The 19,117-nt window shown below is 35.5% G+C and overlaps 1 pseudogene; it reads left to right on the forward strand.

Annotated features, from left to right (window-relative positions):
• The first annotated feature begins 18,039 nt into the window (after positions 1-18,039).
• On the forward strand, positions 18,040-18,177 carry LOC124523750 (uncharacterized; annotated as a pseudogene).
• The last annotated feature ends 940 nt before the right edge of the window (positions 18,178-19,117 follow it).

Here is a 19,117-nt window from a genome sequence, read left to right on the forward strand (position 1 = left end):
GGGTTGGCCAAAATGTGATCAGTTCTGCATTGAATTTTGACTTCTGCCTAGATGCATGTCATCCTCCTCCTTTCCTAGGAGCTGACATCTCATAAACGTATTACACAAAACTCAATTTCAGCCTTGTTTCAGAGAACCCAACCTGTGTCACACAAGAACCACCCCTTCATTCTTTAGGTATTTGAAGGTCGTGTTATCACTGCTAACTCATCCCATACTGCAGGACAAGTACTGTTTTCTAACTATATTGGCTGGGGAGGTGGGAATTCTCCCCTACCCCAATAACTCTTCCTGTATAGTGAAAGAACCCATATGAGTTTCCTGCCAACTGTTAAGTACGTTCATTCCAATTATGTATTTGTGATCTGAGGAAACAGCACCATGTGCCGTGGTGTGCTGGAGCTACACACCTTTTCCCAAATCCATATCCTCATGTTGCGACCTTGAAAATCAGTCATGCTGGGAGGATTTACACCATGAAAACAAACAACGGCTATAAAAAAATAGACTTTTCTCCTCCTCAGCAAGCCAGTTTGTAAATATAAGCCAGCATGCCACTGACCAAGGGTATGTGTGGAACCAATAGACCCGCTGTGAAATGGAGCTGAACAAGGGCTTTGTTTACCCCTATGAGAAGGAGGCATGATGGCACGGCTTCCTTGAACATCAGCATAAGCTTGAATCTTCTTTCCCACAATCCGCAAAGGACCTGTATACCCCCCTCTCTCAGCGTGTAATTGGCCTTTTCAGAAGGACTTGAGAAATCACAGTGGTATGTATTTGCTCTGGTATTGCAGGATCCTTTCTCATGGAGACCCAGCTCAAGTCAATACAATATGGTTCTAAGAACTGGCCTAGTCTGGTAACTGAAAAAGACATTTGGCATTGCTAACCTCATTCTTAATATTTTTCAATTATGTTTATTAATTGATTGTATATATTATATGTATATTTCTTAGCTGCCTATCTATGTTTTATGAGCCATCTTCCTAGAACTCTGGGTGTTATGCACCCCTGTCTGCCCTCCCAACTTTGCTGCTCATTGCATTAATTACACTTACCTTGGTTCAGACAGTTAAATGCTGCCATCTGGCCTCTGCTATTCCAAGACTGCAACATCTCCATTATTACCAGAGAGGCTCTTTCTGTAATAGCCTCTCTTAACTAAAATCTCAATATCTCAATAAAAGCACAGATATTAATGAGATTTTAAACTATGCTCCTGCCACCCTCATTAGTGCATTCCTTATCACCTTGGTAAACAAAATGTCCTAAAGTCTCTCCAAAACAACATGGTCAGTTGGTGAGTTTTCTAATTTGTATCATAAACCTATTCTATTATGCTTACTTTTCTGTCTTGATCTCTTCCTGTGGATATAGTTATATATAGGTGATATAGATAGATATAGATATAGATTAGATATAGATATAGATATATGTATAGATATATGTATAGATATATGTATAGATACAGATACAGATATAGACACACATACATACATCCTATTGATTCTGTTCCTCTGGAGAACCCTAACACATTCATTGATTGATTAATTTCTTACTTTCATATATTTCTTATAATGTTTTATGTGTGGACTTCAGTATCATTTAAATTTTAAATAATAACCTAATTTTTTCATATATTCTAATGATAATGTTGAGATGGAATTTTAATGAGACATCTTAGAACTTTTTAAATATTAGCATTATGAAACAATAACATGTACCCTTATAAGATAAATGATATTTATAGACACTATCACACCAGGATAATGGGTTATTTCTTTCTTGAAAATTGAACTGAAACATACAAATTTATAATTCAATGTCTACTTTTGTGATTCAATGAATAATTACCATCTTCAATGTATGTAGCTATAGAAGAAATTTTTTTGCAAAAGTATAAAGTAAATGAAAGGTGTGGTGTTTTATCGTTAGTTGGACTTTATTCCATTGCAAAAACAAACCCGTGTTTCTTCAAGTGAAGCAATGTATTTAAAGGATGATAGAGAATTAAGGGAAAGAGGAGAAGTCACATTGCCCAGCTTAATAGAATGATGGAACTGAAAGGTACATTTGGGAACAGTGCAAATGGAGATGGATTATCCAGTCCTTTGTATTTTGTATCATATCCTGAGCATGGCTATTTGGATTAATCATGTATATATATTTAGCTTCTGCTCTGGATCAGTTTCTTCACGAATAAGGTCCGGGAATTAATATTCAAAAACTTCCCCTAGTTCCAGTTATGCAGTCAAATGAGCACTTCCCCATGACTGGGCCTTGCAAAGCACTGCTCTTCTCTAGTGATCCATCAGGAGCTTGTTGCACAGTTTTTGTTTCTGCTACTAATCACCAATTGATTTTACCTTACGTATATCTCTCATTTAGCCTCACAAAGGGGGACCAGATCACTTCTATCAAACACAATCATTTATTAAATAGTCTATTCATAAATTTATATTTATACATGTATGTGAATATGAACATATATAAAGGTGCATGTGTATGTATATGCACACTTATGTATATGCTCATACACAGTATACACATATGTATATGAATATGCTCATGTACAATTGCATGTATATATGTACATACTCATGCATGCAACTGTACAAGAGCAAATATATTTTTCCAACTTATCTTTTTGGGCCTAGATCTTGAATTTCCTTTTTTACTGCTTCTACTCTCCTTTTTCTGTCCTTTTTGAACATTTGCTATTCATTAAACACAATGGTTCTGTGTTGTATCTTTGCCAAAGAAGGGTCACACTGGGTCAATATTTTGGAGAAAGCTAGATTTACTTCTCAGTCTACTTTTATGTTGTTGTCCCAGGTTTATTGACAATATTACAGTATAGCAGAAAGATTCAAATGGCTCCATATGGTGTTTTGAAATCCATTCCAACTATGGGCTGAGAGTAACCTTAAGGTTGGACAGATTGCCAAAGTTCAAGAGATTCAATATTTCTTTAGTGTCAGAATCTACTTAAGTGATTTCCTGATCCAGGGCTGAGACTCAGGAACATAATTATTCCTTTCTCTCTCCTTCTTCTGTAACAAAATAGGGATAATTCTCATGAGGCCACTCTGAAGCCCCTTAATCAGATGTGTGGCACAGCGTACTATCTTGTTGTGGACATTCTTGCTGGGAATAATGGTGACCCCTTGCTCATGTGCTTGTTCACATGGAAAGTTGTTACCCAGACACATGTAGTATGTCTCTATGAAGACCTAGGCTATATTCTTCAGTTTGGTGTGAATGCTGCCCAATTGGTGGGTCCCTAGTAAAAGATTTTGTTCTACATTTGTGAATTCATTTTTTACTGCCTTATTTTTGGTAGGAACTACATTGTCCTATAAGATGTGGCAGCAGGTGAAATAATAGGTCTTTATCAAAAAACAGAGATTAATGAGCACCTGGGTGGTTCAGTCAGTTAAGCGTCCAACTCTTGGTTTCTGCTCAGGTCATGATCTCACAGTTAGTGAATTCAAGCCCTGCATCAGGCTTCATGCTGACAGTGTGGAGCTTGCTTGGGATTCTCTGACTCCCTTTCTCTCTGCCCCTTCCCTGCTCACTCTGTATCTCTCTCAAAATAATTAATAAACATTAAAAAAAAACCCAGAGATTGAGCCTGCCCAGTAGGATCACAAATGTATAAGTAACAGATCTGATGGATGTTGTTGCAGTTTTTAAAATAACAAGACTAGCTACACATTAGAAGCAAAAATATTATTGAGATCAAAAGTTTAATGGTAAAAATGGTAGAAAGTTTATTGGTGGAAATCGGAAGATAGTGTCAACATTGAGTTCATTGTTCTCAGCATGGTAGACTTTGATCATGATTAGGAGCTTTATACTTTGCCATAAGATAATTTTGATTGGACAGTGTGTCACAGATGGTGAGTGATTCTTCAACAATATTATAAGGAGTCTGTACTTAGTGTCTTTTTAATACTCAACTGAGATTAGATCTTTGAAAATAAATCCATGGGCATTTATTTACAACTTTTGCTCACCTGTGTACAATGTATAATGTAATGTAAGTGCTGAACTTGCAGAGAAGAAGCAGAGATGGAAAGGACTGAATCAGTATGCATGAAGCTTGAGAAACATTGCTATAAGGAAAATCATGGTGGTCCTATTCTTTTGTCAATCAAACATGAGGGCAATCAGTGGGGATTTGTTTTCTTCAATCTTAAAAATGCATTAAAAAGGAAATAGCTGCTTTTTCTGGCTTCCAGATGCTGTCATGTCTGCATGTGGAACATAGAATCACAGAAACCCCTTGGTACCATAGTGTTAGATTAAAGAGTCATACTCAGGACTTTCCATTTTTTTCCTTCAGAGAGGAAAAGGGAAAGACCACTTTCTCAATGACCCAATTATATTGTCAAGTCACTGAATTAATAAAACGTGGAGCCTCCCTTCCTCCTAATTCCTTTTTATTTGAGACAATATATCTCATTGTTCAAACTATTTTAAACTGGCCATTCTCTTACTTGCAGCCAAATTCTTTGCAACTTATTTGCATAGATTAATAACATTTGTTCTTTTCAAAAAATCTGTGACATAAAGCAAATATTAATAGCTTCATTTTAAAAGATGAGTCTCTTGCAGTTCAGAAAAATCAAATGAGATGCTTAGAGCAAATCTATGATTAGAATTCTGCTAATTAATCCTGGAGCTTAAGGGGTATTATTATACAGTGTCACATTGCTTTTCAAAAAGAACACATGCAGAATGACTGAATGCTAATGAGTACACTTTTACAGTATACAGTGCCTCTCAGAAGAAAGGCATTTGAACGGGGGAGACCCATTCCAAGTAGGTAGTAGAAGTAAAAAGTGATAATGGAACAATTGCCAAGTAGGAAAAACCAATTATTGTATGTACATTCTTTCAATTGCTCATTCATTAATTTTTTCATTCATTCATTCATTCAACATACATGTATTGAGTATCTTTTATATATCATGAAATATACTAGCATCTGGTGTTACAGAAATAAAGTATAAATAGCCTTGCCTCAAAGAATATACTGTAGTATACTATAAAGTATATAAATCTTATAAACATGTAAAATGTGGAATGAAATATTTCCCATCCAATGGATTTGATCCTGTATGATATTTCACCCTGACTCAGGGAGTCAGAAGTGATTAGCAATGGGAAGAAGAGCTAAGGACCCAGTGGATAAATTTGAGAGGCAGTAGTATTAGTGATTAATATATATATTTGTCAAGGAAGAGCATTAATCTTATAGAAGATGACAAGGGACATCAAGACTCCAAAAGAGATAACTAAGCAAATGAGCAGGTTGATTTACCACAACTTCAAAGGTGCTAAAAGTAGATAATGAGTTCCAATAGATGAGGGTACTGATCTATTCATTGCTCACAGCACAGCAAACACTAAAAGCATCAGCATTGTGACATTTTTTCCCATCGTGAGATGGTTCCACACAGACCATATAATGGCTTCACACTCAGTAGGTTGCATAGTAGTTAAAGAACCAGGAGTAAGTCTTAACACCTATTGCAGCAGGCAATAAGCAAGCCAACCAACCTCCCTTGAGAAGCAAGATCTTACATGGCAATCACAATGTAGATGCCTTGACTCGTTTAATTGTCTTTGTGACTAGCTACCAGAGGATGCCTCAGGGTCAGAGGATGGTGAAGCTTACAGCAGTCCAGTCTACTCAGCAAAGTGTCAATCTGACTCTTGCTTACAGTCAGATTTCCTGAAGGAAGTCTGACATTTTACCTTTACCATTTAGTGGCTCTACATACTTTGGCAACTTAGTCCACCCCTTTGTCTCTCCATTTGTAATGTGAAATTTTAATAGTGTCTTGTCCATGAGATTGTTTAAAATAGGGCCTGACATTTAGTAAATACTAAATGAAAGTTCATTTTTACTATCATTCAGTGCAGCGACAGTTTCAGGTTGCTGAAAGAAAGAATGAATATAATAAAATGTAAAAATGCCAATTGTGCTTTTGCCAGAGATATACTAACGTGTATATATGGTTGGAAAAATGAAATCAAGGACCTAATGTTGAGTGAGAAAGAGGATGGCAAATGTACCCAAATGGTCACAAAGCCCAAAGAATCAATGTAGATGGATCATTTGTAATTCCAATACACTTTTTTTTTCAGTAGAGGATCAATGCCTATGTCCATCCGTTGTTTTTTTTTTTTTACCTTTTTAAAAAAAAAACTTAGAAAATTGAACATTTTCTCTTACATTGTGTTTCTGATTATTACTGAAAGATCGATAACCGGATTTAAAAATTGATATATTGACTTGTGGAAATTTCAATAAAGGGCATAAAAATCAGTTATATTCCTAAAAATGTAAACACTTACTTCCTTCTCATGCCTGAAGTATTATATATAATATTGCTACCCTGGTCATTTTACCATTAATAATAATGACAATAATGTAACAGTAATAGATTTTGGCTACTGAGTGGTTACTCCATGCCTGGCTTTTTTTCCCCAGCTTTAAGTACTATGCACAGACTAATTTGTTTAACTCTCAAAACTATTATATAAGCAAGTGCTATTATTGCCTCATTTTATAGATAAAGAAACTGAGGCATAGAGAGATTAAATTGTTCAAGGTCACAGAACTAGTTAGTAAGTGTCTGAATTATGACACAGAGACTGAACTATAGAATGTAAACACACAACATTAAGAAGGATAGAACCTGATAGCAAATGTCAAGTAAGGAGATTGTTTTCTGCAAAAATATAATCCACTTTTTGATATACCTTATTTATGCACAAAAAACCCATGATCAGTAAACAAATCCTTAATGAGTAAGTCATTTTGAACAGCCCTGCCCAAATTTACTGCTAGAGGTCCAGTGACCTATCTGCTGACCTGGAACTTTGGTGTCAAAAGTTCTCGCTGAGCTTTAACCATGCATATCTTATAGATTCCCAGACTAGTAAAGGGGCTTTATTTTCTGTCTTGATAGATTTATGGATTTATTTATTGTAAATTACTCACAAGAGAGAGACATTTCATTGTAAAACACCCCCAGTATTGATTCAGTAAAATGAGGGTGTCATCATTAAACAAATCTTCCCGAATACCCAAACTATTAAAACTAATTGACTGTGTCTCTTCTTGAAGGTTAGCTAGGCGTTTCATGTGCTCACTAAGGAAGGTTTTGTCTGGCATTTCCACCCCATTCACACACTATCTCAGATGACACCTCTTGCTCAAGGCTTCATGAAGATTTTCCCCATCTTTTTATAGAAGAAAAGTAATCTAGGAATGCTAAAAACAAGAACTTTTAAAATTATAATCACTGTAATATACTCATTTCTGTTTATTTTTTAATAGTTTAATAGTTCAGTTATCTAAACTACAAGCAATCTGTTTTTTAAGGGAAAAAACAGAATTATTTTATTTATAGTGTTTCCTATGGACCGTTTTAGAATTTTTTTTCCAGGGTTGTTTTCCGTTATCCTGTATTAATTCTTTGATTTGACTAGTGGCTTAGAGGAGGGGTTGGTGTCCTCCTTGTTGTTGATTGCTTCTTCAGACAATTATTCCCAATTCACGTTGTTTAAAATAAAGTAAAGGGATGTCTGGCTGGCTCAGTTAGTAGAGCACCTGACTCTTTTTTTTAAAAAAAATGTAATGTTTATTTATTTTTAAGAGAGAGACAGAGTACGAGTGGGGGAGGGGGAGAGAGAGAGGGAAACAGAATCCAAAGCAAGCTCCAGGCTCTGAGCTGTCAGCACAGAGCACAACACGGAGCTCGAACCCATGAACTCTGAGATTGTGACCTGAGCCCAAGTCAGATGCTTAACTGACTGAGCCCCCCCAGGCGCCCTGAGCATCTGACTCTTGATATCAGAGCCATGAGTTCAAGCCCCCACATTGGGCATGGATCCTAGTTAAAAAAATAAGTAAATAAAATAAAGTAAAAATAACCTATTTTGGGGGGCTAGTGCTCTATAGCTGAATCACTGGCTCCTTCTTCATAAAGTGTAAATGTTGGCGCATGAGGGTTTTCTCTGTCTTCTGTGGACATGTCAATATCCACAGCACTGACTCATCCAGTTCCCTGACATACATGTTTCTTGATTTAACTTTACTTCATCCACACTACCAAAGTCACATGTTGAACACTGTCATTGCCAGAAATAACTCTACGACCCCAAATCACTGAAATAGAGCATGGGAGTCTCTGATAAAATTTTCCTATAATTCTAGCTTGAGAGCTCCAATATCCCTACTGAGACTTTTCCTGAGTTCTTGGAGACTCTCTTTTTATCAGTTATGTCCCCTTCTCCTTTTGTTTTTGTTCACATTCAGTTTAGTTTCCATGGTCTATCATTACAGTAACAATCTTGCTTCTTTATCTTAGATTATTAATTTGGCAAAACCCAAACCATGGGTGAACAAAAATATTTACTAACTTTCTATTATTTTGCAGCTGATTACTGTTCAAGAAAATTATGGATTAGAATAAAATTGGTACCACTGTCAATTTACGATTACCAGTCTCAAATGTTCTTTAATCAGCACAGAATTTCTACTATGTTTTTCCAGTTGACTCACTCTTCTGGCACTTACAACAAAAACTATTTTATATCTTCTTTAGTCAGTTCAAAAGCAATCTGCCATTCCACTGTAATTACTGTCAACAACTGGGCATGTTTTCTCCATCACAAAGACAATAGAGAACATAGACAAAAATTCACTCAAATTATTATTTAATTATTGGACATTTGCATATGTTTTCTCCTTGTTCCCTTCTTTAAGAGAAGTTGTATATTTTTTCTCTATAGCCAGTGTTTTCACCATTAATTGCTCTGGATCCCACACATCCTAAATTTCTCAAAATTTAAGAAGGATAGTAGTTTGGAAACCACCCTGCCCTCATTCTGCGTAAGGGGAGATTTGGAGGGCCAAGAAAGAAAGAGTAGTTTACACTAGTGTGGTAGGACCTATAATACCTTACCCAAGAAAAAAATATTTATTTGCAAATAATAGTTATGTAATTTTCCCATACAAGTGAAATCAAAATCATGTTCAAAGAAGGAATATGTTCTATGCAAATGAGATTAGACTGTATTACCACTGAAGTCAGATGAGCTTGATTTTTAGGTAAACAAGTGAAAAACTTAGTTATAGCTCATCTCAATAGGGAAGTAAGCTAGAATGGGAGCATCTGCTTTTGCCCTCACTTCTTGCCTACAGGCCATAGCACTTTCTATTTAGAACCAAAAGACATAAGTAAAACACAACCTTCATGATCATCTGACTAAGTTGAAATACTTTACTCTGTAAGGCACAAAAAAGAGAACAAGTTGAATATAAGAATTGTGGGGAAGGCAGGGACTCAAAATTCAGGAAGCAAGGAGGGATTTCCTGAGGGCAGGTGGTAGGAGAAGATTTGGAAGCATGAAAAGAGAAAATGGGAGGAAAAAAAAAAAGAAGGAACATACTCATAGCAAAGGTCCAAGTCTGTGAATTAAGAGAGAATATAAAAAGTCAAAGGTACCTTCTCCATATTCTCTATGCTGTATTATTCTGTTTTTATCATGTTTTTCTATGAAGAACATGATTTTCTATCTTCTAACCTATGTTGTGTTAGGTCTACAGAAAATTAGCCTAACAAGCAGAATTTAGGAATAAAGGTGTAATTTCACCTTAATCATTTTGTGGGAGTTCCGATGGAGACAGAGACAAAGCTTGCTAGGCTTACCTGAGAATTGCTACACTATTTCTACTGGTCATCATAGTTATAGGGTTACCCAAGTGCCATGAGCATCTGAGAAAACTCTCAGGGACTGAAAACCATAAGAATAAACTTCCTACCTGTTTATATCCTTACCACCCCTAAACACCACTTCAACTCTCTCAGAGTTTGTTTCCATCTATTTTCATTATTCTCTTGGAATAGTTCTGTTCACTTTGCTATAAGTCAGTATATTGAGTTTCCCCCCCAGTCCTCTCAATACTGGATCTTCTGATTGTATTCAAGTGGTTTTTCCATTTTTCAAAAATCCCTTGGCATTGGCATTGGCACATTTGCCACTTTTTCTTGTACTCTTTTGCCATTTCTTCTCAGTTTTCTTTCCATTTCAGATTTTTCTAACTGGTTCCTAAATGTTGAAATTCCTGAAGGCTTGTTCCTGATTTTCACTCCTCTCTCATGTTCCATTCTCTCTTTACACTATCTCATCTATGCCTATGACTTCAATTTCTGTCTCTGGAATAATGATTCTGAAATTTCAATTTTTAGCTCCAAGTTGTCTGAATTTCAGACCTATCACACTGGCTAGCTACATCTTCACTTGGATATCTCAAAGACACCTGTTGTATATGCTAGAATTGAACCCATAGCTTTCTTTCCAGTCTTTGCCATCTTCCATTATTTCCTTGTGGGATAAATTGACATAATGATATTGAAAATTTATATTCAGAATTTGTGAGTTTTTTAAGTTTATTTATTTATTTTGAGAGAGACAGAGGCAGCATGGGTGGGGGAGGGGCAGAGAGAGAGGAAAGAGAGAGAATTCCAAGCAGCCTCTGTGCTGCCAGCACAGAGCATGGGGCTCGAACCCAGAAAGCTGTGAGATCATGACCTGAACCGAAACCAAGGGTCAGATGTTTAACTGATTGAGCCACCCAGGCACCCCTACATTCAGAATTTGTGATGATAGATACTTGAGCCATCATTAAGGAAGAATTCATCGGAAGATAAATTTATAAATGGAAACAGTTTCTAGAGTGGTCTTATTTCAGTAAGATGGCTTCTCAACTGCTGTAGGCTATCCAGGGCAGCTGAATTAAAAGAAATTTCATGTAGTTCATAATATCTCACTGCAATGTTGTTGTTTTTTTTTTTAAATAACGTTACAACTTGTGTTGTCAGAAAAAAAATTATTCTTCCGAAGTAATGCAACAATGAAATATAGGACGTTTTCATTTTGGATGAAAATCTTATAATAGGAATTATTATAATTGAAAAATACAGGATGCTTTAAAAATATATATCATGCCATTTTGTTTAAAAAGAATTTTTAGTAAAATTGGAGGAAATGAAAAGTCATCATTTTGAATATTACATTTTGGATCTCCTGAGCAGGACCATATTAATAATAGGATCTCCACTATGAGGATAAAGGAAGATGCTAATTAATTTTAATTAAGTAAACCAGCCTATGGATTGGCTTTTGAAAAAAAAAATTCTTAAGAATTTTATATCTCCTTTCAAATTACTGACACGGACAGAAGTGTGAGGTCATTTCTTAGACTTTTTCATGGTACCCAAAGTGAAAGGGAAGTGGAAGCATGATGAAAATCGGCCTCATTTGCCCGTTTTGAGCATAATAAGGCACTTTTACACAGACACTTAGGGCTCTCTTGTGGTTGTGCTAGTTCTAATTAATGCCTGCCACCTACCATCCCTGGGCTGAGGAACGAAACCAAGAGAATCCCTTCAGGGGGAGGAAAACGAATTTTAAAAAATGTCTCTCTGAAAGATTTCCTGTAAGCACTTTATGAAACAACATGAAATGATTGAAAATGTGTCTCTATAGTTTTCATTAATATGCTCACACTCTTGCTATGTATGTGGAATAATCAACAAAAAATAAGGGAGCATTTCTTTCCATGTAGGATGCAAACATTATGGGCAAGTCACATTTTAATTTCATACTTGATGTTTCAGCTTATGCTATGTTTTTAGTTAGTGCTGGCCTATTAAGCTGCTAATTTATCTACCGTTGTGAAGGCCTCTGGAAATGCTGCTCTATAAATAATAGAGCAGTGATCCATAACCACCTCCCATGTAACAGCATCGAGTCCACTGCAGCTAATAGGAACGAACTGTTGGTTGCTAGGTGCCAAAATGCTGCTTGCCTATTTAGGAAGTGATATAGTTTTGTCTCCCTGCTAAGATGACAAAACTGTAATTAGAGATTAATCAAGAGCTACATTAGTGCCACAGTTTCCTGCAGTCTGACTTTTGTTGCCCACCAGCAGTTAAGTGCATCTGCCTGTATTTACCAGTTCTCTGGAGATTTAGAAATTTATTGTCATATTTACGGGAACAGCTGCCGTGCAAGTTGTCAAATCATAAAGAACTAACTCAAGAGAATGCATATAATTAACTAGTCTGTCTTTAGTCTATTTATTTCTAAAATGAGGCTTCATTTAAAAAGATTAAATAACATATTACATAACCAGCTATTTTTTTGTCCTTGGATTTTGTTATTTTTCATTAAAACATTTCCATAGTAATTTATACTGAATAAATAAAGATCAATTCAAATATTGGAAGGGAGACAAACACATGCTGATAGCAAAGGAAACTTGGATCTTGTGATTTTTCTGAGAGCTGGGCTGTTGATGTATGGTAACATCATTTAAGATCTAAACTGCTATGGTTTTTAAAGAAAAATAATGTGGAGTTATTATGGAATTCATCTTTGTTTAAGTTTCATTTGCTATTCCTTTAGAACTTTTGCTGTGTTTGCTTTGGGGCAAATTTTTCTGTCATTTCTATTTACATATATTGGATTTTTATTTTTTCAAATGCTGTAATATTTGGGCATGCTAATGACAAACATTTTTCTTTGTTGAAAGCCTGATATTCCTAGATGAATTTTGGTTTAGTTGATTACTATAGCAAATACAGTATCAAAATTAAGACTATTGAAATATTTTAAATCTTAATAAAGTTATGATCAACATTAAGTAATGAATGCCTTGTTATTTTTATCTATCTATCATCTATCTATCTATCTATCTATCTATCTATCTATATCTATGATTATCTTAAACCTTGAAGTGGAATTAAGTATAATATGTATTTTTTACTGGTTTAGTTGTCACAGTAAACAGATAAATAGTTTTAAATGAAATCATTGGAAAATTGTATTTGTATAAGCACACTTTATAAAACTATATACATATCAGACACAGACACAACACACATTTTTAAGCACATTCATAGTATGTATATTATTTTGCATTTAAAGAAAATACACTTTGATTCCATTTTGATTCTTCTGACTTACATCAGAATTTTGGAGCAGTTGTAATTCACTCTACTATTCAATCTGTTAATACAAAACTAGTTGCATTACAACTTATAAGTCTTTAATCACATTAAAAACTAAAAGCTACTTTGCAGTAAGTTGAGGTTTTATGCTCAGATTTTTAATTACAGTGCTGTATTTCAAGTATAAAATACTCTTAGACATTCATTTCACTAATTTTGGGCTCCATAGGAAAAGTACAATTTTCTCAGGGTGTTTGAGACTTTATTTACTCTTCCTCCCTAAAAGCAAAGAAAACAAAATAGACTGTTATTGCTGCAATTGTCCTGTTTCTAAAAAATACATAACATACAAGTATATGTATATGTATATAGTCTTATTCATATATATTCAGATAAAACCTCTGTCAGAAGTCTTTAGAAATATAATAAAAAAGAACTACAAGATCAGCTACAGAAGAAATTGTGCTGTCAAATTCATTTTGATGTTTGCATTTTTGTTTTCAGTCTAATGTGACAAACTTCCATCTATTTGAGAAGCATTGTTAATTTAGAAAAAATATGAAATCGAAGAAATGAAATATAGGAAGAAATTTTGCATCATTACTGAAAGAGCCCTGCAGGGACTGAACTGAGAGCTGGAAACGGATTCCCGGCTGCTAACTACACTTTTGTTTGTTTGTTCAGGAAAGCACCAGAGCCAACTCTAACACTGATGGTACAGAAGAAGCTGGCCATTAAAAAAAATATGAAATCAGACTTCTGATAATTTATATATATTGGAGTACACACTATATAATTTTCGAAGAATATGGATTTTGGTTGAAATCAGGTAAGTTCGTTTTTGGAAATACCAGAGACTCAATTGACAATTTTATAATTCATTTAGCTAGCATAGAATACATTGATTTTGAATAAAAAGACAACACCCTACTAATGTGTATAGTTTCTTACGGGTATTTTAAATACTAATATTTGCTTCAAATAACTTCTTATATTTTTAATCACACTGCTAGCATCTGTTAGTAAATATATATTTTAAAATGTAGAGTGTTATAAAATGAAAACACTATTAAATAGAATCTTCTGGAAAAAGTGTAACAAACTGTTAAAAATAATTAATAGGAATTTTTCTCCCTCCTCAGTATGCTCCCTTCTATTGAAGATATGGTTAGGACTCACAGTTCTTCAAAAATGTTAATTATAAGCAGCCTAGTTATAAGCTGAGGTCACAAATTATTTTACATAACACATTATTATCAATGCAGAAAAGCATTTCTGTGCAATGGAAGGGGGAGTGCTTTAGAAGCTAATCACTAGACATGGTTTCATTACTATGTTATTTGTTCTACAGGTTATTTTAGAAACAATAATAATAGTAATAAAACTTGTTATTTTTCTTTTAGGAAGAAATTTAACACAATTATTAAAACCTAGAAAATGTCCATGAGCCTTGAATTATCAAATTCCACTGATTTAGTGTAGACTGAGGCTGAATATTCTTTCAACTTTGATGTACGAAATACTTCATATGTTAATTCATTTATTAGTGTGATGTGTTAATTAATTAGTGTTATAAACACAATACACAAACAATGAACACTATAACTTAGAGGATTAAACTAAATTCATCAGAGTCGGGCGCCTGAGTGACTCAGTTGGTTAAGCGTCCAACTCTTGATTTTGGCTCAGTTCATGATATCATGGTTTGTGGGTTTGAGCCCCACGTCGGCTTTGTACTGACAGCTCGAACCTGCTTGGGGTTTTCTGTCTCCTTCTCTTTCTGCCCCTCCTCTGCTCTCTTTCTCTCTCTCTCCTTCTCTCTCTCAAAATAGATAAATAAGCGTTAAAAAAATAAATTCATCAGATTCAAACGTCTTGGAGTTGAATGCTATTTTGCTGTATTTTCGTTTTATGGTCTCAGGAGAATTAATTTCCTTTGACTCAGTTTCCCCATCTGAAAACAAAGAGAGAAAATAAAAATCTAGCACACAAAGTGGTTGGAGATTTATACTGTTTGAAACATGTAAAATGCTTAAGGTTCTTGGCACATCTTACTGTTTCAAATATTCCTTTAGATATGGTTATTATTCCTAAGAGTGAATGTCCTTAAAACCTACTCCTGAGGCCAGGGTTCTTCTCGGATCCAGGACCAAGAGGCTTTGAGTTGCTGGAGCTGAACTCCAGGAAGGAAGGTGAGGGAGCTGCAAGAATATGGCCCAAGGACAGGGCCACACACACCACCATGTTGCCTTCACTTTTCCTTCTTTCTCACATCAAGTTGCCGGGTCCTCTCTTCTGTCTGCTTCTTGGCTTTCTTAATCTTGTCATATGCACCTGGCAGGAGAGAGGAACCCCGAGGGGCTCAGCCATCTTCCTGGCCCTGCTGTCTAGCCCCAGAGCTATGGATTGGCAGCTTAGTGACTGGGTCTGCAGACTGGAACAACAAGAACTGTGCCACAAGACAGAGTTTAGTGGACCAAAGTTGGAGGGCAGCAGTGTTATCTAACCATGGGGAACAATTTGGAAAAAAAGAGGATGCACTTACCCCAGCTGCCTTCGATCAGTATCTCCAAGCCTGAAAGCTGGTAGACTCCTTCTGCTAAACATGAGGATCAAAAAAGGGAGAAAAATAAAGTTAGGCTTAGTGGTAGTGTGCATCCTCAGGAAGGCACCTCAAAGAAGGCACCAGGCTGCAGAAAAGTCAATGCAGCAAATGACCAACCAACAAGGAAGGGTGAGCACATCAGCAACTGATCAGATGCCTCGAACATGCCAAGTGCAGTGTTACAAGCCAGGTACTCTGTAGCACTCAGATGGGAGAGGAGTTGGGGAAGACCCACTTGCGGAAGCAAGTCTTCTTCACATGCCTAGGAGAGTATCACCTGCTCTGGGATTATCTGGATTTTTGTTTAGGCAGCAGGAGGGGCACTCTGTGTACATGCCCTCTTCATTTGAATGAGTTAGAGGATGTGGTTCTTCACTCTCCCACCTTGGGCCAGTCAGGACAACCATGCTAACATGATGAGGGAAATCTAAGGTATGCTTCCTATACCCAAAGAGAGGCTGCTGGCTCCCACATTGAGACTGTCACCTCACAATCACCAAGATTTGCAGTGGAGGAGGCAAAGTCTATAGAGGGGGCCAGCTGCTGCCCCCAGCAGAGGGGGTGCATCTGCTTCCTGGTGAGTACCTATTCTCAACCCTACAGATGTTAAAGGGCTCCTGGAAGAGGCAAGAGTCTCCACCACCAAAAGGAAACAGGCACTCTAAACTGGGACAGCCTTTTGGGAGGTAAATTTTACCATCAAATTTTAAAATGTACTTTCTCTTTGATCCACTAGTAGGAATTTGGATTTGAAGGAGTATCCCAAAATAAATATACAAGGATGTCCACTGCAGCATTGTTTATAGTAAACCCCCAACTGTAACAAACCAAAATCTTGGTCAACAGGGATTGACATATTTAAAAATTATGATAGACAGAAGACTTTATGGGCAAACTAGAAAGATCTTTAAGGAATAATGAGTGAAAAAAGTGAAGCCTAGTACAATATATAAAATATCACTTTGGGGTTTAAAATGAACAAATGAATGCATGAAATATAAAAAGAGATACTCAGGTATGTGCACAGTCTTTGTCTTCTTTGTTTTCCTCAAAGCAATTATAAGAACTTAACAGTGGTTTCATTCGGAGAGAGGCTGAAGGTGGAAGAGAAGGACACATTTACTACTCATTTTATACCTTTCTGTAATTCAAATTGTCAAACCTTAAATAAGTTTCATTGTATTATCATTTTTCTTGTCAATAGGGGCTCTCTTGATGGGAGGTTATGGTCCATTTTTAGTTTGTATCTTTGTCAAAGAGAGAGAGAAACTCGTGGTAAGAAATAATCCTTCTTCTTCTAGATGCTGTATATGTCAATGAGATGTTTAGCTGTGATGCAGCCATTTTGTGAACATGAGGTAATCTAGTTAGTGGGTGGCAATCAGAAAGATAGAAAGACCAAGGACCTCAGCTTTCTTGATGAGTAGCTGAATTATCCAACCCTTCACTATTTAGGACATAATATAATGTAAGAGAAAAGATTATCCTTATTGTTAAAGTCAGTGGAGTCAGGATTTTATGTTACTTGCAGTTAAAATAAACCTAAACTGGTACACCATCTATTGAAGAGATAAAAGGCATGTTCTATGTTCTAAAAGGCAGGGATTGAGATGCAAAGGTCAGATTATACTAGGCTACAAACTTCAGCTTCAAAGTGAGATACAAATGACTGTTAAATGTGAAAAACTCAACCTCACTCTTAAAGAGAAGGGCATTTTAAAACTACAATGAAATGACATTTTTTATCTCCATGTTGACAAAGAACAAAAAGCTTGATCACATCCAGTAGTGTCAAAGGGAAATCAGCATACCCATTTATAAACAGTATAGAGCTACGGAAAGCATTTTGTTAATAATTTTCAAAACTAAAAATCGAACCCCAACAACTCTGCTTTGCAAGAGGATGTACATAATGATAGTCATTACAGCATTGTTTGCAAATTCAAATTAGCTAAAAACTACCCAATTGCCTATCATAAGGGGAACAATTAATGAATCACATTACATTAATATTGAATTCTTTGAAGTCATTAAAAAATGAAAATATATCAAATAAATATTGAGAAAAACAATTTGCAGAATAGTACAGAATGGTATACTGCCACTTGTGTGTGTGTGTGTGTGTGTGTGTGTGTGTGTGTGTGTGTGTGTTGGGGGGTTATTTGAAAAAGTATAAACCGAATCTGGAATGATAAACAAAAACCCAATAACATCAGTTGCACTAAGGAGGGGGATTAGGTGGATAGGTGGATACAAGCAAGAGAAGGAAGAAAGACTGACTTTCACTATATACCTCTATGTACCTACTGAATTTTGTGCCATGCACTTATATTAGCTATTCAGAATGATTCATTAGTAGAAGCAGAGATAATCATAATAATAAAAGAATAGGTAGCTTTTCAGCCTTTTGGCTAAGATCAAGTGTGGTACCTGTTCTTATCCATTTAATATCTGATTTTTCCTCTATCCAATAAGAAAATAATAACTTAATGGAGGAATATCACAAGATATTAAGCTAGAAAAATTATTATTTTTATAAATGTAAAGGTATGTTTAATTTTAAATATTCATTTATTTAAAAATGTTAATAGATGGGTGCCTGGATGGCTCAGTTGGTTAAGCATCCGACTTTGGCTCAGGTCAAGAACTCGCAGTTTGTGAGTTCGAGCCCCACATCGGGCTCTGTGCTGACAGCTCAGAGCCTGGAGTCTGCTTCTGATTCTGTGTCTCCCTGTCTCTCTGCCCCTTTCCCACTCATGCTCTGTCTCTGTCTCTCTCTTTCAAAACAATAAATATTAAAAAAATTTAAAAATAAATAACTAAAAAAATATATTAATAGAGATGGAATGAGTCTTCACATAACAAAGGGTGACTAACACGGAAAAAAAAGAAAATCAGGCAAACACAAAAATGTGCAGAGAATCTGAGATGTATTTTCACTACCATTCTACAACTACATCGCTTTTAATATTCTTATTGGATTTATTTCGAGAATACACTCATGTTGAATGTACATATTTATTTACACAAAATTCAATTAGGCAACTAGTTTGTATTCTGATTTTTTCCTTTGTCCCATTTATTATATTTTGAGCATTTTTATTGTCATCAATGAACTTTAAGAAATAATTTTAATGGATATATAATAATTCAATGGCTGTGGTATCACTTTTTAACTCTCTGTCATTATTCATAATTAGAATGCTTGCTGTTGTCACATAAGCACTACAATGAAATTTTTCTACATATATTGGTGTCCATCTCCTTAGGATGAGTTCTGGCAACAACTATTAATTGCTTTGCCAAAAGGTTATGTTGATTTTTACTTATGTAAGTACTTTATGAGAATCCTTGTCCCACCCAACAATTTCTACTTTTGGAAATTTTTTTATGTTTGCCAGTTTTATGAAAGTTAATGGCATCTTTAAAAATCTTGCATTACTTATTTGTAACATAAACCTTTATTTAT

Source organism: Lynx rufus, unplaced genomic scaffold (genome assembly GCF_022079265.1).
Source record: "Lynx rufus isolate CCGP_SWC_20201006 ecotype Redwood Valley unplaced genomic scaffold, mLynRuf1.p SCAF_1, whole genome shotgun sequence".
Taxonomy (NCBI): Eukaryota; Metazoa; Chordata; class Mammalia; order Carnivora; family Felidae; genus Lynx; species Lynx rufus.